Genomic DNA, 6,525 nt, shown 5'->3' on the forward strand with positions numbered 1-6,525 from the left:
TTAACCAATGTCACCATAATAAACAAACAAACAAAAAAAAACAAAAAACAAGAAAGGTTTTCTTTCTTTCTAACTTCATGTAGGTTTAGTTGACAATTAAAATTATATATAATCGAGGTGTACAAATTGATGATTTGATATACATAAACATTATGAAATATTCACCACAATTAAGCTAATTGTTATATCTATCACATCACATAGTTACCATTCGTGGTGAGAACATTTAAAATCTACGCTTTCAGCAATTTTCAAGTATTCAATACAATATTGTTACCTATACAGTCACATTGCTATACATCAGATCTCCAGAATTTATCTTGCATAACTGCAGTCAATGATCTAAGATTCAACATCATTAAACTAAAAAAAGAAAAGCAAATGAAAATCAATGTAAACTGGAAAAAAAAAAGAAAAGCAATGACATTAAAAGCAATGACACTGGGTTTTTCAAAAGGTTAACAAACTTTTAAGCAAACTGCTTAAAACAAAATGAGAAAAGACACACGTTATCGATATCAGCAATGAGATAAGCAACATAACCAGAGACCCTATAGCTATTTAAAAAATAAGAGAATATTATTAACGAGCTTACGACAATAAATTCAAAAACTTACAAGAAATGAGCAAATTCTTTAGAAGACAAAATACCAAGAATGTAGTAAATAATATGAACAGCCCTGTAATTACTAAATAAATTAAATTAATGTTTAAAATCTCCCTGCCGATAAAACTCCAGGCCCAGATGTCTTCACAGGTGAGTTTTATCAAAATTTTAGGAAAAGAATCATACAATTCTATACAAACCTTCCCAGAAAATTGAAGAGAGTCGAATACTTTCCAACTCATTTTATGGGGCTGTTATTATTCTGATACTAACAACATACATAGATAAAAAAAAAAAAAGAAAGAAAAAGGAAAAAGAAAAAAAAAACTACAGACCAATATTTCTCACCAATTTATATGCAACAATACTCAATAAAATACTAGTGAATCAAATCCAGAAATTTGCAAAAGGAATTCTACACCATGACCAAGTGGGATGTGTTCCAGGTACACAAGGCTGGTTCAACATTTGAAAATCAGTCATTGTAACCCACTATATCAATAGACTAAAGAAAATCATAATCATAGTGATTTGAACAGAAAAAATCATTTGATAAAAACCTAACACCCATTTATGATAAAAATTTTCAGCAAATTAGTAATAGGGAGAAAGTACTGTAATTCGATAAAGAACATTTACAAGAAGCCTACAGATAGCATTGTACTTTAAGGCGAAAGACTGAATGTTTTTCCCCTAAGATTATTAACAAGGTGAAGATGTCTGCTCTTACCAGTCTTATTCAACACTTATCATAACAGCTAAAATAAGGCGACAACACCAAGTGCTGGTGAAGATGTGGAGAAACTTCATTATGCATATATTGCTGGTGGGAATACAAAAGGGTAGTCACTCTGAAATACAGTTCGGTAGTTTCTAATAAAATTGAACATACTGTTTACTTCCCAGAAATTGTGCTGTTGGGCATTTATCACAAAGAAATAAAAATGTCAGGAGGAAATTTGACTTCAGTACTCAGTCCTCAGCAAGTCCTTGTACTCAATGTCTGACTAACTGTGGACCTGACGGTCTGGCCCCAGCCCCACAGGACCCACCTTCTTCCTTTCTCACACACCTGCCTCTTCTTCATCACTCCCCACCATCAAAAAAACTCACAGAAACAGACATTTTCTCACAGCAGGTTGTTTTTATTTTAGTCATTACCGTAAGTGTACAGATTGGTATAAAACTCAGTGGCTATGCAGTCGGCCATTTCTCAGCAACCAGACCTCAGAGACGGTTCTGAAGTCTCTGGCTTCATTCTGAAGTCCTGGTTGCCCAGGCTGTCACACTTGAAGCAGTGGGCTTGTCCATGACCTCTTGGTCCTGCTCTGGCTAATTTTGACGTAGTTCCTTGTTCCGCCTGTGATGATGGCCACATAGTGTTGGGCCCCTTATCCTTTCCTAGATTTAATCAAAGGGATGGGAATTTTTGGAGAGGCTTTTTTTCCCTCAAACTCCTTTGAAGGGGACTTTTTACCCCTATGGTTTTCTTGGTCACCTGAAAGGACAACAGGGTGGGCACAGATGGACATTGGTTTGGGAGAAGACAGTGGATGGGAACAAGGGCTTCAGGAGGAAGGGTGTGCTCTGAGGAGGGGGTGTGTGCTAGGCGAGGAGCCGGGAGGAGTCTCATAGGGTTGTTAATGGGGAAGAGTAGGAGGGGTATGGGCGGGGTCAGCTCATCTTGACACTCCCTCTGGACCTGGGTTGACAGTGTCTTCCGTTTCTTGCTCCCTTAGGTGCTTGGGGGTCTGGTGTTGCATTATTGTGCTAAGAGTTTGTGGTATCCTGGTCCCCTTTGCCATGTCATCACCGCCCAGTGATCTACGCTAGATCTCCTAAACTCCCTACATACACTCTCCAGGACGATGAGGGGTCACGACCTTCAGCTATGATCTGTCAGCAAAGCAGTCACCCAGGCAATGGTAGCCCTGGGAAGGAGGCTTAGACATCACAAAGCACCATCCCGACATGCCCAAAGCGGGGGAATAGATGCTGGGGAGGCCAAGATGCAGCGTGGATATCTCACAATAGTAGCCAAAAAGTGGATAGATGGTCTTCACAGTGTATATGAGCAATCTGTAGGTGGGAAGTGGGATGATTCACCTCTCCATGTAGACGTGAATACATCCACATTACCTTGGAGGAATTTTAAGTTTCAAGACTTCGGTGAATAAGCTTGTTCCTCTGAGTATCCTAGTCTTGTTTCAGATCTGGGGATTGTGTTCATCTCCGTAGGTGTAGTATTCAGGCCTGGGTTTTAACAGTGTACGGGGGATGAGGAAGATATTCCCATATGGCAGTTGGGCTGGATGTTTACACGTAGGAAACTAAAACCAAGACTAATGATATTACAGTGTGGGCGTGTCGGGGGGAGTCGTTCAATATTGTACTTTAAGTTTTGTCTAGTGCAACAAGGAGGAAAAAAGACGTCCAATTGAAAAGGGAAAGTAAAAATTTCTATATTCGAAGGCCACAAGACTGTTTATGTAGAAAATTCTATCAATCTAAAAAAATGCTTCTAGAACTAATAATTGAGTTTAGCGAGGTTGCAGAATACAAGATCAATATAGAAATCAATTGTATTTTTTATGTCATAGCAATGACTGTTTGGAAATTGAAATAAACAACAGTGCAATTTAAAATAGCCTTAGAAAATACGAAATGTTTAGAGATAAATGTAAAAATAGCTAGATGATCTGTACACTGAACACTATAAAATATTGCAGAGAAAAAATAATTGAGACCTAAATATATGGATGTAGATATCTTATTTGAGTGTTGGAAGCCTCAATATTATTAAGACGTCCATTATTTCCAACTTCATTGATACGTTTAATGCAATCCCAATCAAAATTCAGAAAACTTTTAAATAGATGACTGTTTGATTCTAATAGTCATGTGAAAATGCATAGGATCTGCATAGCTAAAAAACAAAGTATAAAAAAGAGGAACAAAGATGAAGGGGTTATATTACTTGATTTTAAATCTTATTATAGAGTGATAATAATAGTACAACGTGATATTGGCATACTGATAGAAATATATCAATGGAACAAAATAGAGAGTATAGAAATAGACTCAAACATATACCCACATACAGACGACCAATTTTCAATAAAGATGCAAAGAGAAGAAGGGAGAAATTGTCTTTTTCAACAATCGGGTCTGGAACAATTGGGTATCCATATACAAAAAATTAATTTCAATCCATATCTCAAATTATATCAAGTAGTAACTGAAAATGGATTATATACCTATAGTTAAAACTAAATCTATAAATCTTCTAAAAAACACAGGTGAACATATTTATTATCTTTGGTTAGTCAAAAGTTTCTTAGATATAATAAAAAAGCTCAACCCCTTAATACAAATATCGATGAATTGGAGTTCATTCAAATTAAGATCTTCTGCTCTTGAAAGATATTGTTAAAAGAGTTAAAAGACAACTTATAGATTAGGATAAAATATCTGATAAAGTTCATGTAACCAGAATATATACAGAATTCTCAACACTCAATAAGAGGGAATCAAACAATCCAATAACAAATGAGCAGAAGATTTAGACATCTCTCCAAAAGACATACAGATGGCAGATATTTACATAAATAGAAGCTAAACATTATTAGTCATTAGGAAAATGCAAATCAGAACCACAATGAGATACTACTACAGACTATTAGAATGTCTAAAATAATAAAGACGGACCATAGCAAGTGTTGATGAGGCTGTAGAACACTGAACTCTCATTGTATCTGGTAAGAATGTAAAATGATGCAGCTATTTTTAAAAACAGTTTGCTGGTTTCTTAAAATGTTAAACATATACCCACCATGTGATATAGGCATCCCACTCCTAAGTAATTACATAAAACTTCTAAAATGCAAAATAATCTACTGTGACAGAAAGCAAAATGGTGGTTACTTGGGAATGGGGGTGCAGGGAAAGGTGGAAGGGAAGAATTATAAATGGCTATGAGGAAGCTTTGGGGTGATGAATATGTTCACTATCTTTATTGTGGTGATGGTTTCCTGGATGTACGCATGTGCCAAAATTGACTAAATTTCCATTTTATGGAGTTTTTGTATGCCAGACATACTTCGATAAAACCATTTTCTTTTTAAATTATATTCTTTGCAGAAAAAAAAAACAACTTAAAAATAATAAAGATAAAAGATTTAGTGAGAGTATTTAATCACTGGAATTACTCAGAAATGTGGATAAGATGTTGATAAAATAAAAACTGCTTTTTAAAAAAAAGACTTTATTTTTCAGAGAAGTTTTAGGTTCATAGTAAAATTAAGTAGAAAATACTAAGAGTCCCCATATATCCCTTGTTCCCACATATGCACAAGCTCCCCCACCATTCGCATCCCACACCACGTGGTACATTTGTTACGATTAATTAACAACCTTCCAAAACAGAAAGCAGCAGACCCAGACAGGTTCATCGGTGAATTCTACTAAACATTTAAGGAAGACATTATACGAATTCTTGACAATTTCGTTCACATGATAAAAGCAAAGGGTATACTTCCTAACTCATTCTATGAGGTCAGCATTACCTCAATACCAAAAGCAGACAAGAATCTTACAAGAAAACTAATGAATATAGATGTAAAAATTCTCAACGAAATATTATCAAATCGAATCCAACGATGTATGAAAAGAATTACACACCGCAACCAAGTGGGACTTATCCCTGGTATGCAAAGCTAGTTCAACACTTAAAAATCAATTAATGTAACCCATCACTTCAACAAGCCAAAGAGAGAAAAATCGCATGGTCATATCAATAGATGTAGTAAAGGCATTTTGACAAAATACAACACACATTCATGATAAAAAAAAGAAAGAAAGAAAAGAAACAACTCTCAGTAAAGTAGGACTAGAGGGAAACTTCCTCAACCTGACTCAAAAAAGAAAAACTCTGCCAAAAACATACCACTCACACCATACAAAATTGTGATAAACTCAAAGCCATTCCACTAAGATCAGGAACAGGCAAGGATGTTCCCTCTCACTACTGCTTTTCAACATTGTACTGAAAGTCCCAGCTAATGCAATAAGACAAGAAAACGAAGTAAAAAGTATACAGATAAGGAAGGAAGAAATAAAACTGTTTTTGTTCACAGATGACACAATCATTTATGTTGAAAATATGAAAGATTCAACAAAAATTCTGGAATTTATATGCAACTTTAGCAAGGTTGCAGGATCCCAGGTTAATATACTGAAATCAATCACTTTTCTGTATCTCAATTATATCTCAATAAAGCTGTTTTTTAGAAAAGCAAGTTGCAGCATAATATGAGCAATATGATGTGATTTATGTAAATCGATGGATGTTTGGGAGTATTAGACACCTTTCATAAACAGCTGACATTTGTATTTACTGAATGCTTTACTAATTTAATTAAATGATATATATCTCCATTGACAACCTAATTCTGGGAGCAGGTCTGCCTTTCTCCTGTGGCAATAGAGCATGCAGGGACCTTGGTGGCAGCTCTAAGTTCCGTCACGCTCCCATCGCACAGGTGAGAAAACCAAGATCCAGAGAAGAGATGGCATTTGTAACTTAGTAAGTCAGTGGCAGAGCAGTGACCAGAATGTGAATTTCTTAACCCCTCTGCCAAAGCTCTTATTGCTGGAGAATTTTTCATTAACCTTCTTACTTCTTTTTGCTTCCCCTTCCATTCTGTCCACCCATCCCCTCTCAAGAGAAACCTTTTCGATTCTTTGCTTCATGGATTTAAAAAAAATGATTTTCCTTCCCTCTCTCCCTACCTCCTTCTTTCCTTTTTTTTTCCTTCCTCCCTTCCTTTCCTTCCCGTTTTCTAAAACGAGGCTACTATTTTCTCAGGGAGTGATTTCAACTGGTTCTTTATAGTCTACTGTAATTAAGACCGGACTTT

The sequence above is a fragment of the Pteropus vampyrus genome, unplaced genomic scaffold, assembly GCF_000151845.1.
Source record: "Pteropus vampyrus isolate Shadow unplaced genomic scaffold, Pvam_2.0 Scaffold629, whole genome shotgun sequence".
NCBI classification, from domain to species: domain Eukaryota; kingdom Metazoa; phylum Chordata; class Mammalia; order Chiroptera; family Pteropodidae; genus Pteropus; species Pteropus vampyrus.